Raw genomic sequence first — 22,653 nt, forward strand, 5'->3', positions numbered from 1 at the left:
AGTCGAGTCTGTTGATTCTTTTAAAAAACAACTAAAAACATTTCTTTTTAAACAAGCTTTTAATTAGTGCTAAATAGTTCCAGTTTGTTTATTTATTGTTTTTTTTTTACTGCTTTTGTTTATGTTTTTCCTTCAACTGTTTGTATTTATTCTGTATTTGCTGTTCAGCGCTCTGTGACCTCTTGTCTGTGAAGGGCGCTATATAAATAAACACTACTACTACTACTACTACTACTACTACTACTACTATCTATCTATCTATCTACACCTGGATTTGGGCAGTTTAAGACTAGATTGAGTGGGAAGTGTGTGTATCCGGCCATCCTCAGGACCAGGACAGTCAGAAAGAAACAAGTTAGAAGTACTTGGCTGTATACTTTGGGTTGTTTATTGTGCTGAAAGGTGAGCAGATTTTCTTCAAGAGCCTTTCTGTATTTGTCCGCATTCTTCCTTCCCTCATTTCTGACCAGTCTCCCTAGCCCCGTAGCATGATGCTGCCACCAACATACTTAACTGTAGGGGTGGTGTTAGGAAGGTAATGAGCAGTACCTGGCCTTCAACAGACATTAGACTTCTGCCACAAAAAGTTCATTTTTTTCTTCATCAGACCAGAGTTATTTAAGGCCACATAGCAAACTCCATGTGGGCTGTCATATGCCTTTTACTCAAGAGTGGTTTCTGTCTAGATACTCTACCACAAACAAATGACTAATGGAGTGCTGTTGAGATGATTTTCCCTTCGGACAGGTTCTCAGCAGAGAACATTAGAAGCTCTGTTACAGTGACCACTGGGTTCTTGGTCACCTCCCTGACCAAGGCACTTCTTGCCCAGTTAATCAGTTTGGCTGAACGGCCGAGTCTTGGAAGAGTTCAGGTGGTTCCAAAATTCTTCAATTTCTCAATCATGGAGGTACAACTGTGTTCCTGGGAACACGCAGCGCTTTAGAAATGGTTTGACCCCTGTGCCCTGATCTATGCCACACACCAAAATTTACAGACAGTTCCTTGGATTTCATACCTTGGTGTTTGTCCTGACTTACAGAAGGAATTGTGAATTGGCCCTCTCTATACACAGCTACACTTGTGCCTTTCTAAATGATGTCCATTCAATTCAGTTTGCCACATTGGGACTCCAATCAAGTTCTAGAAACATCTCAAGGAGAATTAAAACCAACAAGAGACACCTGTGCATAATTTGGAGTTCCAAAGCAAAGAGTCTGAATACTTGAGAGATTTCAGTTTTTGATTTTTAGTAAATGTGCAAACCTTTCTGAAAACATTTTTTCACTTTGTCATTATGGCTAATTGAAAGTAGAGTCTACCTATAGATCATTACCACTCTTTACAGTATCAGTTTATTCTGCACATCCTGAAAAATTACCAGTGAAAAACAGTGATAGTAAGTACATGATATGTTATTTTCTGACCTGATTTCAAATGCTTTGCTCCTTCAGACTAATTAATTAGTCACCTTAAAATCAAAGAGATCGCTATACAGATTAAGACTTAGCTTTTGTTTTATGCTGGCAAATGTGAAGCCATGATGACAAATAATTTCCATCCATCTATTATGCAACCCTCTATATCCTAACTACAGGGTCCTGCTGGAGCCAATCCCAGCCAACACAAGGTGCAAGGCAGGAAATAAACCCTGGGCAGGGCGCCAGCCCGCACACACCAAGCACACACTAGGGACAATTTAGGATTGCTAATGAACCTAACCTGCATGTCTTTGGACTGTGGGAGGAAACTGGTGCACCCGGAGGGAGCCCACACAGACACAGGGAGAACATGCAAACTCTACGCAGGGAGGACCCGGGAAGTAAACCCAGGTCTCCTAACTGTGAGGCAGCAGCGCTACCCACTGTGCCACTGTGCCGCCCGACAAATAATTTCATCTCTTTAACATCTGCTTTACATAAAAAAACAACAAAGTACAAAAAGTGACCCTACCCAGTCTATCTTCAATACTTCATAAGCTTCAAACTGAAGAGAGACTTCCCAGTGCTTGAACGACTTGCAAAATGGCCTCACAAATACCCTTCGTGTGGGTGACGTGTGCTCTGACTTACTATCTTCCTACTTGTTTTTTTTTTTTTTTTGCACTAATTCCTGGAAAACAACTTCTTATCGCATTTATGCACATGTATAAGCATTCCTCCTATACTGTACCTTTGCATCGATCAAGTGCAGGCTCACTTACAGCAGACTCCATTGGCTGACGTGCTATTCTGTGCTATTTGCATAGATATTTGTTTCATGGAAAATTACTTTTACACAAAGATTTTGGGACGTGAAGTATTTGCCTTTTCTAAAAAGGCTCCCAGATATGCAACATATTACCCATATTAAGTTATGTTTCTAGCATTTGTAATTTGCAGTATTTTTAGACCATGTTTCAGAACCAAGTCAGCATGGCTGTTTTGTTCTAGTTCTAATATTAGAGAGCAATACACATTCTTATATTTTTTGCCTAGTCATCTTTACCAGGGCCAGTCCTCTACTTGTGAGTGGTAAACTACAACATTTCATTATGGAAGCATGCAAATGTAAATTTACTTGTACTATGTACACGTGGCCATAAACTTGTCTCTATTACTATGACTATAAAGATGACCCAAGGTCCACCGTGTAGTAAATTGCAATGGAGAATTAAAGAATTATGATGCATAAGGTAGCAGACACTATGTGGCTAATGTAGTTATGGGTCAGTTGCATCTCTTCTTCATGAATGACTTGATGTGAGTGATGTCTGTTAACATTGGGTGACCAGAACTTTCAGTCCTATGTTATGGTTCTGTTTTTCATTCATTTTTTTAGTTTTCATTTATATCTTTTTCTTGTCTTTATGTATTAATTAATAAGATCAATAAGATTAATTAATAACATCAATAAGATGCTGCAGATGTTCTACCAGACGGTTGTGGTGAGCGCCCTCTTCTACGCGATGGTGTACTGGGGAGGCAGCATAAAGAAGAGGGACGCCTCACGCCTGGACAAACTGGAGAGGAAGGCAGGCTCTATTGTAGACATGAAGCTGGACAGTTTAACATCCGTGATGGGTGATGGTTGCTGAACAGGCTCCTGTCAATCATGGAGAATCCACTGTATCCACTGAACAGGATCATCTCCAGACAGAGGAGCAGCTTCAGCGACAGACTGTTGTCACCGTCCTGCCCCACTGACAGACTGAGGAGATCGTTCCTCCCTCACATTATGCGACTCTTCAATTCCACCCGGGGGAGTAAATGCTAACATTATTCAAAGTTATTGTCTGTTTTTACATGCATTTTTATTACTCTTTAATATTGTTTTTTTTTACCAGTATGCTGCTGCTGGGTTATGTGAATTTCCCCTTCGGATTAATAAAGTATCTATCTATCTATCTATCTATCTATCTATCTATCTATCTATCTATCTATCTATCTATCTATCTATCTATCTATCTATCTATCTATCTATCTATCTATCTATCCCTCCCTTCATCAGGCAAGGTGTACCTTTCGAGCCTTAGCTGCCTCAAAAGCTTACATTTGTAATCTATTTACTGTAGTTAGCCAATAAAAGGTGTCATTTCACCCTACTTTCAGGTTTAAATATCGGCATTGGTAGCCATATGTTCACCTGAGTCTGCTGATACTTCCCTAAAAGACTTTGTGTTGTTCTTTCTTTTTCATACTCCCAGACGTGTGACTTTTTTTGCAATGTTCTTTGACTCTGATTTCCTAGTTTCAGTTCTGGCTTGTTGATTCTCGTTTTGACTTTCTGTGTGTATTTTAACTACGTCTAATGTTCTGCTCCATTTCTTTCAAAATACCCTCTCCCCATTTGAGTGTGTGGACCCTGAAGTAAAACATCACCACATCAGATTTTCTAAGAAACTTAAATACATTGCTGCGGTTCAGAGCCCAAACAATAATCGGTCATGGTTCAATCCAGATTTCTTTCCATGCCTCAAGTGTTGTTTTTACTATTTATTTAACCATTTCTTTTGTTTTGCAAGTATTATTATTATATATATTTTGTTATTATTTCACTTTCAGGCTTTGTACATGCTCTCTGTGCGTTATTTATTTAATATGGTTTTACTTGTTCATTTTTTTTTTATGTTGTGTTTTGTTCTCAGCCCTGTCTCCTGTATTTGAAGACTAAGGAGGCAGGACCACCTAATTTGGCAGCTAGGGTACAAGGCCCAGCAGTATTAAAGCCAAAGCTACTGTGACGGTTGGCCTAGCTGGGGCCCCTTCACGCTGGAAGAACCGGGGGAGGGAGCGTATCCAGGGTATTACCTCCCCAGGAGCACCAGGTGGCAGCCCCCCGGGTTTCAGCAGTGCCTCGGACTCCCGCAGGGCTCCATGGGAGCTAGAATTTGGTGCAGCCCTGTTGGGTTCTGTGGGCGCCACCAGGGGGTGCTGCAGCTGCTGTTGAGCCCTTGAGTGCAGCTCTTCACAAAGGCATCAATGAGCACCTGGAAGTGTGCCAGGTGCCTTATAAATGGAGCTGGCAGCCACTACTCCAGGAGCCAGAGTCGGGTGGGAGTAGACAAAGGTGGCCAGGAGGAACGGAGGAGAAAAGAGAAGAAGAGTGCTGAGTGTTGAACTGTGTTATACTTGTGGGAAAAGGGGGAAGACGTTTCCCGCAAGGAAAAATAAAAAATAAAACTTTGTGTGCTTGAACTTGCGCCTCTTGCTTATCTCTGTGTCAGGTAGGGTGTCTGGTACACCCCCTGGTGGTCCACACTACTCAGATCCTATTTTTATAATTTTGTAAGTCTTTTGCATTTGACTTTGCACCTTCCTTCACTTAAGGTACTTATTATAGATGGACTTAACTGTGGTTTGCTTAAGGGTTTTCCTTTTGAGGAAAATGTTTTATTCTTCTTTTTTTCCTGCATTGACTTTCCTTCCTTTTTTTAACTTAATCAGTTTTTTTAGATAAAAAGAAACTATGCTCGATTTGTCCTTTGGCTCAGAGTTTTCAAGCACTTTTGTCCTTCTCCTCCTTAAAGGATTGAAGTGGTGCTACTGGGAATTGAAACTTCAACTCCCAGCAGTCTCTGCAGTGGCTCTTATCGGTCATCTACTTAGGGTGTAGGGGCTGTGGGGTACAAGGAGGCCAGTGTGACCTTTAAAAGAGGGCCAGCGATACCAAAAGAGAGGAAGTATTTTGTGTTTTGTTTCTGAAGTTCCTGTCTGTCTACCTTTCGTTCTGATACCTGTGGATTCTTGTTTTGTCCGGGATCGTCTCTTGTTTTGAGCTGTGGTCTGTCTGGTGTCTTCCTGCACATGAGGACTGTCTGAGGATTTGTTGCCGTCCAGTGAAGAAAGGAGTGCTCCTGATCCCATTCACCCATCTTCAGTTCATTGGGAAATACCGGTAGGACTATCTTTACATTCCCATTCAACGTGCTGATCTCTGGACTATCTACCAACATCACTGCATTTCATCCGTCGCCATTTTCCATCGATTTTATAGTGAGTGTTTATTGTTGTGGGTTGTTGGTGTTTATTGTAAATTGCCGTAAAGGGACTAGGGTGGGATTATTTAGCGTGTAATTACATTTTGTTTATTAGTGCTTAATACATTGTTTAATTGTTTTATCGCCTGTTGTTTTTTGTCTCTGCTTGTGAGTGTGTGCGGGTCGGGCCAAGGCTCGGTGCGCCTCCGGAATCTCCACCAAAATAAATAAATAAATAAATCACCGTTTCTTCAACAGTGTGAATCTTAGCGGCACCGGACCGCTACAGGGTATCTTTGAACTATTTGACTTGCTTGTGGTGTACTTGAGATTGCACTGTAGTAGTCGAAGATTAAGACCAGTCTACGTAATACGGCACTAAACCTGAGGTTTAAGTTTTGTTGCAGTGAACAGTGTAACAAGACCAATACCAAGTTTAAATAATCTATAGCTAGTCTTGTTTTGGCTTTGTGTTTGCTCAACTGACTGGCTGATTGCCCATTAATAGTGGCGGGCCAACAATTAACATGTATCCCTCTCCCAACAGCTACATTTCTCTCAATTTAAAGGGACAGAGCACAGGGAAGAAGTGCATACTCATTTAAACTTAAATAATTGCAGTCGTTAAGTTACATTAGATTGAATTGAGTGTCGCAGTCATTATTGTAAACGTAACTCACTTTGAGCATATGGAAAGATCCAAAGCGAAAGGAAATAAAGAATAACGTCGTCAAGAGGTATCTGAAGCATAACTGTGCCTCTGTGGCTCATTTCCTAATTACATACTGCAGGTGCCTGGAAGGAAGGATGGGCATTCCTGGCCAGGATAAAGGAAGGATTCATACCCGTGCCAGGAGCCCATAATGGAAGCAACGAGTGAATAGGTTTATCAGATATATGTCATTCCTCCACAAGACAGGTGGCAGTGTTCTTCCAGGCTGGACCAGTTTATGACACCTGCAGGATGGCATGGGAGTTGGAGTCCAGAGGCGAAGTCCTGTTGGGGTCTTTGGGGACCATTGCTGGTGGACGACTGCCCTGGTTTCCAAACGACCCAAAAGTGCTTTGGAGGACATAGACAGGAGACCAGAAGCAGTTCCTGGGTCCAGTTTAAAAGAGAGCCCACCAATACTCTCTTGAAAGTTGAAAGAGATGATTTGTATTTGAATTGGTAGCGAGTGTTATTGTAAAGAAGGTATTAGTAGTGAATAAAAACCTTTTATTTGAACCAGAATTGTGTATGGACATTATTGGGTCTGTGGTTTGGGCTGAGTGGCACCCCCTTGTGGTTACAACACATAAACCTGAAGATTTGCTACTTGTCATTCATCTTTTCCTAAAAACTGAATTAATCCAAGAGTCACCAAAGCGCAATAAACACCTTGACAGAGACGGGATAATATTCATAAATAAATGTCTCGTTGTACTGTACCTCAAACTTCATAATAGAACACAAATTGTGAGAGATTTTATATCAGATCTGGAGTTGTGAGTGTTGTGGTGGATTGTGAATTTTTAAAATCTTTACATTTTTCTTGAGCTTCTGTAAATAAGCCTATAACTACTATTTGCATTACGTGTATATTTGTATGGAACAAATAAAATTTGATATGATTAAATGCCTCCATGACACTCCAAAGGAATACAGCATGGAAGAAACTGTAGGCCTCTTTCAATGTGCGCTTTGTGAACTGGAGGGCAATTTCTTAGTTAAAGACATTTGCTCTTTATCTATTAACTGAAGATTAATAAATAAATGTATACTGAGCTGTATTTTTCTATTTCTTACATTCCATAACATAAATATTTCCATGCATTGCTTGTCTTTTTCAATTATATTGAATTAAATGTGGTGGCAAGGCGGTGCAGTGCGTAGCAGTTAGGAGACCTGGGTTCATTTCCCTGCGTGGAGTTTGCATGTTCTCCCCGTGTCTGCATGGGTTTCCTCCGGGTACTCCGGTTTCTTCCCACAGTCCAAAGACATGCAGGTTAGGTGAATTGGTGATCCTACATTCTCCCTAATTTGTGTGTGTGTGTGTGTGTACGCCCTGCCCGAGGTTTGTTTCTGCCTTGAGCCCTGTGATGACTGGGATTAGCTCCAGCACACCCCCGTGACCCTGTAGTTAGGATAAGTGGGTTGGATAATGGATGGATGGATTGATTTAAATATACTATTATTCAGTCTAAATATAAATTATTATTAAATTAAATATTTATTTAATTTCATGTCCATGACAGTCTGTCTGATGCATGCAGAATTAATTTTATAACATTACCCACCATACTCAGTCCATTAAACCCGTTCACGAGGTGCTCTAAGTTAGCGCACAACTTTGTTCCCCTTCTCCGACTCCTAGAAGAACACTCCAACTGCGCTTAGTCTTAATCTCAGCCCTCTGCTAGTCCACAGCTCTGAAGCCCACTGCCACAATACTAAACCCAAATATTGGTCATGTTACTGTAAACCAAGAGCAGACCATCTTAAACCCATAGGACACTACATCTAACCCTTTAAGTTTAAAATACTCATCCCCATTTTTGGACCTTGGGAAGCCCGAAGCCTTAAATTTGAGTTTGGAGCTAGGCTACACAGGGTGAGGCCTGTTCACCAAATCCAAACCTGTAAGGTGGGCAGGTCTGGTTTTTGATGGGTCATTGAGGCCTGCCCCCATTTTTGAGCTTGTTGTGACAGGAATCACGTGACAGTCAAAACAATGAAAGTATTGTGAATTGAAGTCTCAAACATGGCAAATGAGGGGTGTGAGAACTCCAAACCCACACACAGAGCAGACCAGGACCTTCACTATTCATCTCAGAAGAGGCTCAGCTCCACTACTACCTGTACACGTTGACTTTGTGGGGTCTGCTTGGGAAATTCTGGAACCCCTGGAGTCCTGGGTGTTAGCACAGTGGGCTCATAAGCTTAACTGACAGGCTGTTTGTGGTTACAAATTAACTCTTTGATAACTGTCTAGTCATTTATTCTAATTTCTGCATTTTCTTATCAGAAAGTAAACTCTGTCTGCTTGTAATCATTAGGGTGGTAATAGATAAGACATGAAAAACAAGTAGATGAGATGTTTTGTTTCTTGATGTATCTTTTTGTATAATTGTCACATTTACTTTTTGTATCAGAAGGAGATGAAAGAGTTACGATAGCATCTTTTGAGGTTAGCAAAACTGACAAATACAGAGCAGTGCAGGCCTGAGGTTTTCTCACATGCAAGCTTGTTTTGTAAAATTATTTGTTCCGATAAATACTTCTGGTAGGTCTGTTTGATCACTTGAGTATTCTGAGAATCAGCATTTTTATAATGAATTCATATTGACCAGGGTGTGATGTTTTAAAGGCCAGGAAGATTACTTTAAAAAGGCTTGTCTGTAAGCGAGCTGCACACACACATATGCAGTACACGAGCCTTGCAGCTGGGCTCTGTCTGTGTGTGTGACAAATACAAATCCTTACTAGTGACAGATAAAGAAATAAAGTTATTTGATTTTGGTAAACTCCTTCAGTTGATGTCAGTGGAGGGATTAAGACTGGTTTTTAATTCTGTAAAAACAAGACACATGTTCGCTGGTTTGAATGAAGACTCCAGTATCTCCTAGTTTTATTTCCATTAACCTCCTTTATTCACAGACTCCATTTCAAATGGTCAGTGGATAGGAAAAGAAATGGTATGGTTTGATGATATTACTTCTGGAAAACACTGTGCTCAAAGGAAACAAAGTGCCTTATGTGGTAAGTTAGAAGCAACTTGCATGAAGACACATTATCAGAGGAGTCAGAGTTCATAAAAACAACTTGAAAAAGTATGTGACACTGACGGCCATAACAAGAAGCAGCTCTTTATGAATAAGCACAGGTTTCTCTTTATTTTGGACCACCATCTCTACTGAATGATTAAAATCAAAACACACATTAGCCAACATTATTTAAGCTAGTCCCTGAGAAAAGCAATCTACTTAAAAACCCAAAAGCAGAATACATTATTAGAGGCAAATGGCTTCATTAAAACAACAAGAAAGCTTACTGTATAAAAAAGCTTGATCATTTCTGACACACATTCATTTATTCTGTTTCATCATTTCTTAAATGAATCATTTTAAAGCCCTCATTATAAGCGCATATATTGTAAATACTGCAAACATGGAACTTATACTGGATAGTTGAAGTGCCATTGCTGGGATTGAGCCAGAATTTGGTGATGTTACACTCCTCTTAGATGAGCCTGCAGACAGAAGGAGACACAATCAGATACCTGAAGGTCAGTGTGTGTGCTCTATAAAGAACATCAGAGTTTTGTTCACAGGAATGATTTAATTTTAATGTAAGGATATGTTTATCCCATTGCTGTGTTTATGTTGTCTAGAAAGTACATTAGAGTTGTTGTTCCATGGCAGGCATTTACCTTCAAACTTCTTCTTCTTCAGTTATCCGCCATAAGGCAGGCCTTTCAATATAATGTCAGAGACGAAGTTTAAAGCTTATTGGTTGGAAGTGAATTACTGCCCTGGTAGAGCAACGCTCATGTCTCTCCAGTAACAACAGACAACTGAATTTATCAGATCTCTAGCTTCATCTGGTATCACACTGTTAAATCGTTTTGCACAAAAGGAATTATATACAGTAAAGCTGGAATATATCTTTATGAATATATCTGAACTATACTGGCATTTCACAGACCAGTGGCTTAGCACTCCTTTAATTCTTAGTTTTTTTCCCTTTGCTAACTTAAGAATAGGGTAAAGTCGACTTTTACACAGTAAAAAGAAAAAACACTCGCCTGTTTTAGTTGCTGAATTGCGGGAATGCATTTCCAATGAGGATTTTAAGTTTGCCTTTGGCAGGTACCTTTGATTGGCTCTGGCGATGGGATGGGTGCGCCTCCAGGTCAGGCCTGCTGGACGATGCTGTGCGTACCCCTTCATAAAGGCGAATGTCTTCCTAGGCTCTGTTATGGATGAAGAGAAAAGCGTTTTAGTTCAGTTAATTTCGAGCATGCATGAGTTAGTCTGAGGAGGGGATCCCCAAGAGAAAGTCCAGAGGTAAGGTTACAAAAATAATTAATGTATTTTCGTAGAATGGATCAGCTTGTCAGGATGCGCTCCAGGTCACTCGCTTGTGCCCACGTGAGGCCGCTGGCCTATTTAATACCTGCCTTGCAGGGGTTGGGTGTAGCACTTGTGCAGAATTATGGGAAGATGTTAAACATTTCATTCCTGCTTTCAAAGCATTGATATCATGAATTTTACATTTGACATCAACATTTAGAATTTTGACATCAGGTATAAAATTTGATATCACGCTTTTAAAATTTGATAATCGAGCTTTTGAAATTTGATGTCAAGTTTTTTAAATGTGTTATCACACTTTTGAAATATGATATGATAACTTAAATACTAATATATATGCATTTTAAACTCTCACATCATATTTTGATATCATGTTTATGAAATTTGATGTCAGGCTTATAAAATTTGATATCACATTTTTAAAATTTGACATCACGCTTCTGAAATTTGAAATTAGCTTTTTAAAATTTGATATTACTCTATTGATATCAATTTGATAAATCTGATATCAAAGTTTGTAAAAATGGATATCAACATTGCAATGTTTGATATCAATCTTTTAAATTGGATATTGAGCTTTTGAGACTTGATATTCCTTTAAGATTTGATATGGAGTTTTTGAAATATGATATCAAGGTTTTAAAAATTTGAAATCACACTTTTGAAATTTAATATGAGAGCTTAAATGATAATATTTATGGATTTTAAAGTCTCACATCATATTTTGTCATTTTGATGTCACATTTATGAAATTTGAGATCACACTTTTTAAATTTAATAACATCTTCAGGCTTGATATCAAACTTTAAAAGCATGATATCAAGTCTGAAGATGTGATCAAATTTCAAAAGCATGATATCAAATTTTAAGAACTTGATATCAAATTTAAAAAGTATGATATCACATTTTATACACATGATATAAATTTTCATAAAAAAGAAAATGGATTAAATGTTAAACCAGCCTACCCATAATATATTAGGTTTTACGCTCTCTTTTTTGAAATTAAGTTTCAAAAGCACAATATTATATTTCGAAAACTTAATGCCATTTTTCAAAAGCTCAGTATCACATTTTCGAATACTTGATATGAAATTTCAAAAGCGCATTATCAAATTTTAAAAACTGGATATCAAATTTCAAAATCACAATGTCAAATTTTTAAAACCTTGATATAAAATTTTTAAAACCTGATATTAAATTTTAAAAGCTTGATATCAAATTTAAAACCAGTGATTATAACTGCTGATATCAAGGAAAATGGATTCAATGTTAAAACGGCCAGCCATTCAGAATGCACCTGCGTCATTCGCGATTGGTGTAAGGGAGCAGCGTGTCGCAGGATTGGCTGAAGATTTTGAACGCAGGTATAAGAGGCACTTCCTGCCGCGAGGGGTTATCTTTCCACTCGTTGCTGTGGATAGTGTGGTTGGTAAGGCGATTTCTTTTAGTATATCCAATAGTGTCTTGTGCATTTATTTGTAAATATTTTCTTATATATAAGTAGATATCTCCTAGTTTTATTCTTATAAATTATTTGGATTTTGTTGTGCATAGTTTCTTCCTGATTGTTTTCTTACTTTACAAAGACTACATTTTTGTGAATATACATTTTTTTGTCTTTATTTTTAATTTTGGGACTGCCAAATAAGAGGGGGGGTGTGAAGTAAAGTGAGGTCTGCGTCTGTTTGGCGTTTTTTAAATAAATAATCACCACACTTGAGTCTTTGTGTGGGGCGATGTGGTAGCGTGGCAAGAGTGGTTCCTGTACGCAATGCTGGAGCGGACCACCCTGCACGTAGTGCACAGATGTACGATCATCCTTGACTCTAATTGACGCTGGGAGCTGCTGATTGCCGCAGCTGTGCCACGTCCCCAGAGCCAAAACCAATGCAGTTTGACGGAGGCAGGTGGTCCGGATTGGAGCCTCAGGGCCCAAAGAAGCCAGGGGCTGGAGAAGGGGCACTCGTACTGGAGAAATAGGAACGGCCCAACAGTAAGTATCCCTCAAGGGCTGAGTGTGAGCGGAGGGAGACGCGTGTGGCTCAGCGTGGCACCCCAGGGTTGCCAGAGGAATGGCAATAGGGACCTGAGTCGGGACTTAAAGGTTGACTGGCACCTGTTGGTGGGCAGTTTTAGAGGGAAGCATTGGGGCTTGTGTGTGTTTGTATTTTTATTTTTAAAGACTGTGTATCTACATGGGTTTTAACCTCAGCTTTCAATGGAATGCTTATTTATTGCACTGTTTATAACCTCCACCAGCACCTTTCATTGTACAATACAATAAAATATATTTATGTATAGCCCAAAATCACCCAGGAAGTGCCGCAATGGGCTTTAACAGGCCTTGCCTCTTGACAGCCCCCAGCCTTGACTATCTACGAAGACAAGAAAAATCTCCCAAAAAAACCCCAGTAGGGAAAAAAATGGAAGAAAACTCGGGAAAGGCAGTTCAAAGAGAGACCCCTTTCCAGGTAGGTTGGGCGTGCAGTGGGTGTCATGGATCATTTCTTTACTGCACAATTTGTTTGGACATTTGTTTTGAATTGTCTTTTAATAAAAGCACTAGAGCACTGTAGCTGCTGGTGCGTGAGGCAGGATCAAGCACGGGTCAAACGCGTGCCGAAAGAAAGTTCGTTTTAAACGATTTAGGGAAAATTCAAAGTAAACAGTCCACACAAGAATAAAGAAAAAAAGTTGTTACACATTAAGAATAAAAGGCCAAAAAAACTGAACAATATGTCTCTTCTCTAAACTTAGCTTTTCTTCAGTATGCTCTAAACGTACGGCACTGCTAGTTCAATAGAGCACATTAACTTTCATACTATTGAGCACGTTAAGGCTTAGTTTAAAACCTTGTGCCCTCCATGCTTTACTCTCAGCAAGACAGATCACTAACTGACACGATTCTATAGCCAAAGAGACAAGATGTAGTTAGAATATACCAACTCAATTCAAGAGCTCTTTTCACCATCCCCTTGCTATGTGTGTGTTTGTCCTCATCTGCCAGGCTCATCAAGTTGACGGTACTGACGATGTTGGGTTCAAGAGGCTCCCAAAAGCCGAACTTGGAGCTGGAGCTGACCTGCACCGTCATACATCCATATTATGTTAAGCTGGTTTCCTCTTGAGCGAGGCCCTTTACCTGAAAAACATCTAAAATGGCTGACCCAATGCTCTGACTCACAAAAGGGAATTTGCCCTTGAGTTATAAAAAAGTATATCAAATTAAAATGAAAAATCTAGTTTTGGGTGGCAGTGAACCTGACCCTATCTTCGGCACAATTCATTGGAAAGCTGGAACCAACCAACCGGCACATCGTAGGAAAACTAGAGAATTTGGAGAAAAAGCCCCACACAGACACAAAGACAACGTGCAACATCCACACAGGCAGTGAAAAGGCCAGGATTTGACTCTGGAGAAGTGAAGCAGGATTACTAAGGACTACCACACGGGGACACCCTAATTTATATTTTACTTTTTGCTAAAATCTTAGATGAGCACAAAAAACTAACAAAGAAGACAATTGATGTTCATTTAATCAAGATTATGACCACCTCAATAAAAGTATGGATCATTGTTAAGCGAGAAAAAAGCAAAGCAGGTCAATGCAACAGACATGGTAGATGGTTTCCTAAACAAATGCAAGTTCAAATAAACGCACAACTTACCAGGCAGAGGCGCACATCTCTTGTACACGGTAACCTTCTTTGATTCAAGAGTAACATCTTTGCCATTAACTTGTGTGACAATAAACTCTTCATAGGGTGGGATAAGCACTTCAGATTCATTTTATAAACAGAATATTTTGAAATGTTTGCCCCATGGCATGTTTTGATACTGAAAAATGTTCCGTTGCCAAATTCTTTTGCTGCTGTAATATTCGTAGATGTTGATGCAAATCTTCCAAATCGGAAAGCATCTTTTACTTTTGGTCGTATCTCTACTTTAACTCCACTGTAAACCCTGGTGCATTTTTTTTCTTTGAGGGTCTGGATGGCTTTGGTGAGCAGGAAATGCATGGACCTGTAGTACTTCTTTGTCACCGAATCCACACCAGATTCCACCTCGTTATTCAGCTCAGAATAGAATTTATTTGTTGTGTATGCCCTAACAGCCAGGGCGGTGTAGTTGTCCAAACCAGATCTATTTATTGAGTGCCAGTGTTTGATCATAGGATTCATTCCATCACTCAGAGCAAGAACTTGTGCATTTTTGCAATTAGGTTCAGTAATGTATGGGTGGATTAATGGTTTAATTTCATTCTACAATACGCAGTTTACATTACTACACTATATGAGAATATGGCTCTTTCCTGTTGATTTCATAACTAACACTGACGTAATGTAAAATGTCATTTTGAAAGTAAGTATTAAATACATTCAGGTTTGAAGGAGGCCCAAGTTTTTCCTGGTAGCACTAAGGACAGGGCAGGATACTGAGTCAGATTTATAAAGCTTGTGTATGCACATTTTGGGTTTTTGTGTATACTTTCCATGTAATTGTCAAAATATATAAAAGAAAAAACTTGCCAGGAGAACTTATATTTATTTGCAGTAATACATTTGCCGCATTCATATACAACATTTCATAGCAAATGGGAAATGAAGACATGCTTGATCAAGTAAGGAATTGCAACCAAACCAGCGAAATAACAAAACACAAGAGTAATAATTCACATCACTGACGATGCGGCACATATTTGCAGTTAAGGACTTTTTTTTGTCCTTAATTTATATATCGGCTACCTGCTGTCACATCTCAGGATAAGAAACCAGGGCCATCGCTTGTTATCAATACTTGCATGAAGCAGAAACACAGCTTTGAAAAAAAATCATATCCCGAATCCTAAATACAGCCTAACGGTTTGACACAACGTGGTTTGGTGGTCGCTGCTTGAAGACTATGTAAATGCTCATATATGAAGAGAATTATCTTTTAGGGACTGGCTGGATTTTGTTGCCCATGATGATGATGGACTTATGAGTCGATGTAGGCTCCCAAAAGCCATTCTCTTGGAACTGTAGTATGAGCAAAGCTGGATCCAACATTACAAAGACAGACGTTCTGAAATCAGGCATCATACCCTGGTTTTGTCAACGATTGGCTTTCTGGAAACAGGCACCTACCAGAAGGAATTAGCTAATAAATCAGGAATATCACAGCCAAGCTTCAGCTCCATCATGTCCACTGTGCTGGAAGCAATAAACAATTGACGACCACTCCATTTACTTTCTGTATGGTGTGGGTGGACAAGCCAACATTAAAATGTCATTTGCAGCAAATGACTGCACTCATGTTACAATAAGGGCGCCTAGCAAGAATGAAGCTGCTTTTGTTAACTGCCAAGAAGTTACGTTCTGTTAGCACACAAGTCATCTGTGATGCTAAGATGAAGCTGACAAACATCATGGCCCAGTGACCTGAGCCAACACTGTGATTCATCTGTTTTGAGGGAAGGTAACATTGGCAGATGACTTGCTGATTGAGGGTGTTGTACGTGACGGCCGGATGTGTCAGATGAGCGGCCCAAGCAGGCTGGTTAGCGAGGTCCACATATGATTGATTCAGGTTGGCAACCTGTTGGAGTTCATGGTACATTCATGTACACACATTTATAAGGTGATTGTAATTTATAAAGTGTAAATTGCATACAAAAATGTGCTTTCCAGCTTTTATAAATCTATTTTTTGTGTTTCTTGGCATATGTGTACTTTCATGCTTGAGTGCATCCAAAGTTTTATAAATGAGACTCTGGGTCACTAAATTTGTGTGGCCGCATTGCTGCCCGCTACACCACAGTGCCACCTCAGCTAACACTTACATTCAGCATAATAATGAACCAAATTCCCTACATTCTACAAAGTAATTCAAACTACAAAGTATATGAGTATACATTATGACCCGTGTTTACAGCCAATTAATTGTTATATTGACTTAAAAGATAATCTGCACACACATCAAGCACATTAAGCAGTATGAAGGGAGGTTTGGGCAGTGCCTCTTGGGTATATCCTCAGGAACATTTTCCATTGCTTGGTGTATCTACCTTAGTAAAGAGGCGGGGAAAGTTTATCATCATTTAATGAACTTTCTTTGTTCAAACTAGTTGTACAGTGATGTAGATGTTCTTTTTTATTTTAATACTGTTTTGTCTATGTTTAACTGTAAATGCTCTTTTTCATTCTCTACTAGCTTGTTTCATTTTGGGGTAGATGCTGGAGCAGCTGTTACAATCAAATTCAATACGCTTTTACTTTATATATTAAAAAGTATTGTGCTGGCTCAGATCTGCTGTCTGATCACTCGTTACAGATCCAGCTCATCGTCATCTAAATGCCTCTTCTGGGTTATTATATACTCTATTATAAGTAACGATGCTGACTATATCTGCTGCGACAGTGTTTTTATTTGTGTGATAGACGGCTAGTTCTTTGATTGAGATGTGAGGCAGTGTGAGTGTCCGACTGTTTAGTGAGTGATATTTGTGGTGTGTGCCTTTGTAAGAGACGACTTACCAAACTGGCTTCATCCACAAAAATTAGAAAAAGCAGCAGGAGGACTGTTGAGACTGCTGATGGAGACATTTGTAATTTTATTTCTCCTATCTGTAAGAAAGAAAAAAAATGTCACACACTGAATTCTTGCAAAGAACTCTTCCTCTGATTTTCACTCTTTCCATCCATCCATCCATTATCCAACCCACTATATCCTAACTACAGGGTCACGGGTTTCACTCTTTCACATTCTATAATTCACTAATTTATATCATCATTATATTAACAATATCTGACATGCCCACATTATACTCTATTTACAACACAACTGTGGAGGAAAAATTATCAAAAATGAAATGTAAATTGTAACATAAGAGGTTCAGCCCAGACAAAAAGAGAAAACAACCAAGATCTTTTCTTGACTTGCAGGTAGCTGTGCCTGTCATGGCATCACTAAGTTCAAGGCAAAAGCCAACCTTGTGTGGGGTGCCAGTCTATAGCACGGCACAGTCACTCACACTTCAAAGCTAGAATTGCTCAGATAACCCAACAACTGATGGCCCATCTGGATGCCACTTTGATACATTCAAATTTCTATCATGTGAAGCCTGAAAACTACGAAGTTTGATTTAGGAACATTTATAACAATACAAATTTCCATACCGGATCAGTCAAGCCCCGAGTCAACAACGACCACTACCAGTACTGTTAGCCAACAGGATGCTGGCAGAAATTGGGCTACTGTTGACCGAAGAAGAGGGGGAGACGTGTCCGTAGGCAGGAGGAGAGGAGGAAAGTAAAGAGAGTGGAACTGAGGGTAGGAACTTTGAATGTTGGCAGTATGACTGGTAAGGGGAGAGAGTTAGCAGATATGATGGAGAGAAGGAAGATTGATATATTGAGTGTAGAAAAGACTAAATGGAATGGGGGTGTTGAACAGTGTACCCAAGGGACAGAAAGTGGTGATTGGAGCAGATTTCAATGGGCATGTTGGTGAAGGGAACAGAGGAGACGAGGAGGTGATGGGTAGGTATGGTGTCAAGGAGAGGAATGAAGAAGGTCAGAGGATAGTGGATTTTGCCAAAAGGATGGACATGGCTGTGGTGAATATGTATTTTAAGAAGAGGGAGAAACATAGGGTTACGTTCAAGAGTGGAGGAAGATGCACACAAGTAGATTACATCTTATGAAGAAGAGATGATCTGAAGGAGATTGAAGACTACAAAGTGGTGGCAGGGGAAAGTGTAGTCAAGCAGCATAGGATGGTGGTCTGTAGGATGACATTGGAGATCAAGAAGAAGATGAGTGTGAGGGCAGAGCCAAGAATCAAATTGTGGAAGTTGAAAAAGGAAGACTGCAAGGTTGAGTTTTGGGAGGAGGTGAGACAGGCACTGGGTGGCAGTGAAGAGTTACCAGACAGCTGGGAAACTACAGCAGATGTAGTAAGGGTGACAGCAAGAAGGGTGCTTGGTATAACATCTGGAAAGAGGAAGGAGGAAAAGGAAACCTGTGGTGGAGTGAGGAAATACAGGAGAGTATACAGAGGAAGAGGATGGCAAAGAAGAAGTAGGATAGTCAGAGAGATTTGGAAAGTAGAAAAGAGTACAAGGAGATAAGGCGCAAGGTGAAGAGAGAGGTGGCGAAGGCTAAAGAAAAGGCGTATGATGAGTTGTATGAGAGGTTGGACACTATACTGATTGGCTAGACAGAGGGACCGAGCTGGGAAAGATGTGCAGCAGGTTAGGGTGATAAAGATGGAAACGTACTCAGAAGCGAGAAGATTGTGTTGAGCAGATGGAAATAGTACTTAGAGAGGCTGAATAATGAAGAGAACGAGAGAGAGAAGAGGTTGGGTAATGTGCAGATAGTGAATCTGGAAGTGCAACGGATTAGCAAGGAGGAAGTAAGGACAGCTTTGAAGTGGATGAAAAATGGAAAGGCTGTTGGTCCAGATGACATACCTGTGGAAGCATGGAGGTGTTTAGGAGAGATGGCAGTGGAGTTTTTAACCAGACTGTTTAATGGAATCTTGGAAAGTGAGAGAATGCCTGAGGAGTGGAGAGGAAGTGTACTGGTGCTGATATTTAAGAATAAGGGGGATATGCAGGACTGTAGTAACTACAGTGGGATAAAATTGATGAGCCACAGTATGAAGTTATGGCAAAGAGTAGTGGAAGCTCAGTTAAGAAGTGAGGTGATGATTAGTGAGCAGTAGTATGGTTTCATGCCATGAAAGAGCACCACAGATGCAATGTTTGCTCTAAGGATGTTGATGGAGAAGTTTAGTGAAGGCCAGAAGGAGTTGCATTGCGTCTTTGTAGACCTGGAGAAAGCATATGACAGGGTGCCTCGAGAGGAGCTGTGGTATTGTATGAGGAAGTAGGGAAAAGCAGAGAAGTACACAAGAGTTGTACAGGATATGTACGAGGGAAGTGTGTCAGTGGTGAGGTTTGTGATAGGAGCGACTGATGCATTCAAGTTGGAGGTGGGATTACATCAGGGATCGGCTCTGAGCCCTTTCTTATTTGCAATGGTGATGGACAGGCTGACAGACAAGATTAGACAGGAGTCTCCGTGGACTATGATGTTTGCTGTGTTTGTATTGTGATCTGTAGCGATATTAGGGAGGAGGTTGAGGAGACCCGGGAGAGGTGGAGATATGCTCTAGAGAGGAGAGGAGTGAAGGGCAATAGGAACAAAACAGAATACATGTGTGTGAATGAGAGGGAGGTCAGTGAAATGGTGAGGATGCAGGGAGTAGAGTTGGCGAAGGTGGATGAGTTTAAAAGTTTGGGATCAACAGTACAGAGTAATGGGGATTGTGGAAAAGAGGTGCAAAAAAAGAGTGCAGGCAGAGTGGAATGGGTGGAGAAGAGTGTCAGGAGTAATTTGTGACAGACGAGTATCAGCAAGAGTTAATGGGAAGGTCTACAGGATGGTAGTTAGACCAGCTATGTTATATGGGTTGGAGACGGTGACATTGACCAGAAAGCAGGAGACAGAGCTGGAGGTGGCAGAGTTAAAGATGCTAAGATTTGCACCAGGTGTGATGAGGATGGACAGGATTAGAAATGAGGACATTAGAGGGTCAGCTCAAGTTGGATGGTTGGGAGAGAAAGTCAGAGTGGTGAGATTGTGGTGGTTTGGACATGTGCAGAAGAGAGATGCTGAATATATTGGGAGAAGGATGCTAAGAATAAAGCTGCCAGGGAAGAGGAAAAGAGGAAGGCCTAAGTGAAGGTTTATGGATGTGAGATAGGACATGCAGGTGATGGGTGTAACAGAACAAGATGGCGAGGACAGAAAGATATGGAAGAAGATGATCCGCTGTGGTAACCCCTAATGGGAGAAGCCAAAAGAAGAAGATGTTAGGTAGAAGGTGCAGTAAGGGCCGTGTGGTCTTTTGGTGTTGGAACCCATTAAAGATTTTGTTTTTTTCTCCAACCTACCTATTTTCTGTTTTTTTCTGTCCTCCCAGCTGTCTGATTTTACCTTCTTGTTGTTACTAAATTCTTTAATGTTATTACCTAACCTAACTTGTTTTCCTTTTCTTGTAACTTTCTCTTTGTCATCTTGTTAAGCACTTTGAGGTATGTTGTATGAAAATGTGCAATAGAAATACATGTTGTTGTTAAATGAATGAATGACTGAGTGATATCCTAAATCATACAGCATATTTTGGAGAAGTGGAACATAATAACATTCAAAGAGTAATCAGGACAACATTTTCTAGCAGCTCTCGGGCGCTTTGAGGTAGCAACACAAATAACTGTACCAGTCTGTCTGTTCATTGACAACACCTTGTAATGCAAGGAGTCATGTCAAAAACACTCCTCCTCTTCCTCCTCCATACTGTGTATGCTCCTTCATTCTCAAATATAAAACACAAAGCCCAGTTTCCTAGAATAATATAAACAAGATAAAAAAGCTGCAAACTAAAAAAAGAAACTTTCTGAGCATGGAGAGGAGGTGTGTTGTGTTGTGAAATTTTGCATATAAGTTGAAAAATATTCTGTATGTCTTTACTGGTAACTTGTAACACTAATGTCTATCACTGATAAGAACAGCAATGGTTAGATGGTTAAGAACCACCCCTTTAAAGAACCAGTTCTTTGTAATTTTACGACAGGGTTGGGGGAAGTGCCTCAAACCAGTTTGGCAAGTGATTCTCTGCTGGAGTCTCTCAGTCAACCCCCACAGGAAAGCCACACTGCCTAGCTGGCAAACTTCAGCTCAGCAAATGGTTTTGAGGGGTGGCAGGTGTGAAGGTGTTCTCTGCCCCATTGGTCTGACGTATGGCTGTTTAGAATTGGATTGTATCAAAAGCCTTTAAGTACAATGACACCCTATTGGCTGTAGGGGTTGGACAGATAACCTATAAATGTGCTTGCTTTACCCCTCAATACCAAGTGATGAAAGACCATCTCACACGCAATGAGCTGAAAAGGACAACACAATGAAGAGCACAGCTTGGCAGCCACATTGATACAGACATGTGACCTGTTCTGAAGAAAGCTGACCACAAAATGATGCCTTAACTAGAGATATTTTTAAGTAACTAACAAGTCTGTGTGCCGCCTGAAACTATACATCACCATTTATCAGATTGTATGGTAGTTAATATTAACTTGTACTTTGCATATTGTCATTATTTATGAATATTATCAATAATACATTATTTAAACTGTAACTTAACTCCTGCTTGTCTTTTACTCTGTGTAATTGCCTGATGTTATAGATGTAGATGGGAAGGTGGGGTGAAGTTATATACTATGATACTTTATAAAGAGTGGTAAGTCTGTGAGATTTGAGGCATTTTGACAAAGGTTACATATTAATAATAAAATAAAGGGAAAGTAGAGTAATATATTACTCTAACAAGACAAAACAAGGTGTGAGCACAGTTCTTGGCTGGGAAATCCAGTGCATTGAATTGCTGTTAAAGTCCCAAATGATGCAAAGAAATTTTTATTTACTAATCCAATTAACACATAAAATACATTTTCTCAATAAAACCAACAAAACATTTTAAATAATACACACTATCTCCTGCAAAGACCTTTCACTTCTTATTATGTTGCTTTTCAAAGACTCGTCATAATGGCCAAAAAACCCAGAGAGCAAACACTTCATGGAAGGACTAAGGCACAGTGATATGTCACAGCAAAATTCAGACTCTACTGGGGATGAGTTACTACGGAAGCGTATTAGGGCCACGTTGAAAAAAAAAATACGGACACAGCGAAGAAAAAAAAAGTCTAAATGTCGAGATTAAAGTCGACATGCTGACTTTATTCTCGACATTTCCACTTTATTCTCGCCATTTACGTTGAGATTAAAGTCGACATTTACACTTTATTCTATTGTTTATTTTGTCAGTAGAATGTCGCAAACTAAACATCTTAAAATGAATGTTCAATTTACTAGATTTTCTCAAACCCCTTCATTAATTAATGTAGCACATTAAATGCTTTATATTAAGTGTTCCCCGACCCAGTTGTTAATCTCTATGCGCTTCTTCAACTGACTTCTTCTTGCACTGAGAGGTGCAGACAGCGATCGCCGCACATCGACTTCATGATGTTCCTGCTCTAAGAACATTCAGAATACTAAGAGAAATA

The 22,653-nt window shown here is 39.9% G+C and overlaps 1 protein-coding gene and 1 pseudogene across 1 annotated transcript in view; both read right to left on the reverse strand.

The window, feature by feature from the left end:
• LOC120528037 (ecto-ADP-ribosyltransferase 5-like) overlaps positions 1–2,022 on the reverse strand; it is a 43,907-nt gene extending 41,885 nt beyond the window's left edge. Inside the window, exon 1 of the mRNA XM_039752002.1 lies at positions 1,954–2,022. The gene's annotated coding sequence lies outside the window, so the exon portion shown is untranslated. The remainder of the gene's footprint in view (positions 1–1,953) is intronic.
• Positions 2,023–6,406: 4,384 nt separating this feature from the next.
• Positions 6,407–14,789, reverse strand: LOC120528856 (annotated as a pseudogene).
• Between the last annotated feature and the right edge of the window lie 7,864 nt (positions 14,790–22,653).

This window comes from Polypterus senegalus, chromosome 4 (genome assembly GCF_016835505.1).
Source record: "Polypterus senegalus isolate Bchr_013 chromosome 4, ASM1683550v1, whole genome shotgun sequence".
NCBI classification, from domain to species: Eukaryota; Metazoa; Chordata; class Cladistia; order Polypteriformes; family Polypteridae; genus Polypterus; species Polypterus senegalus.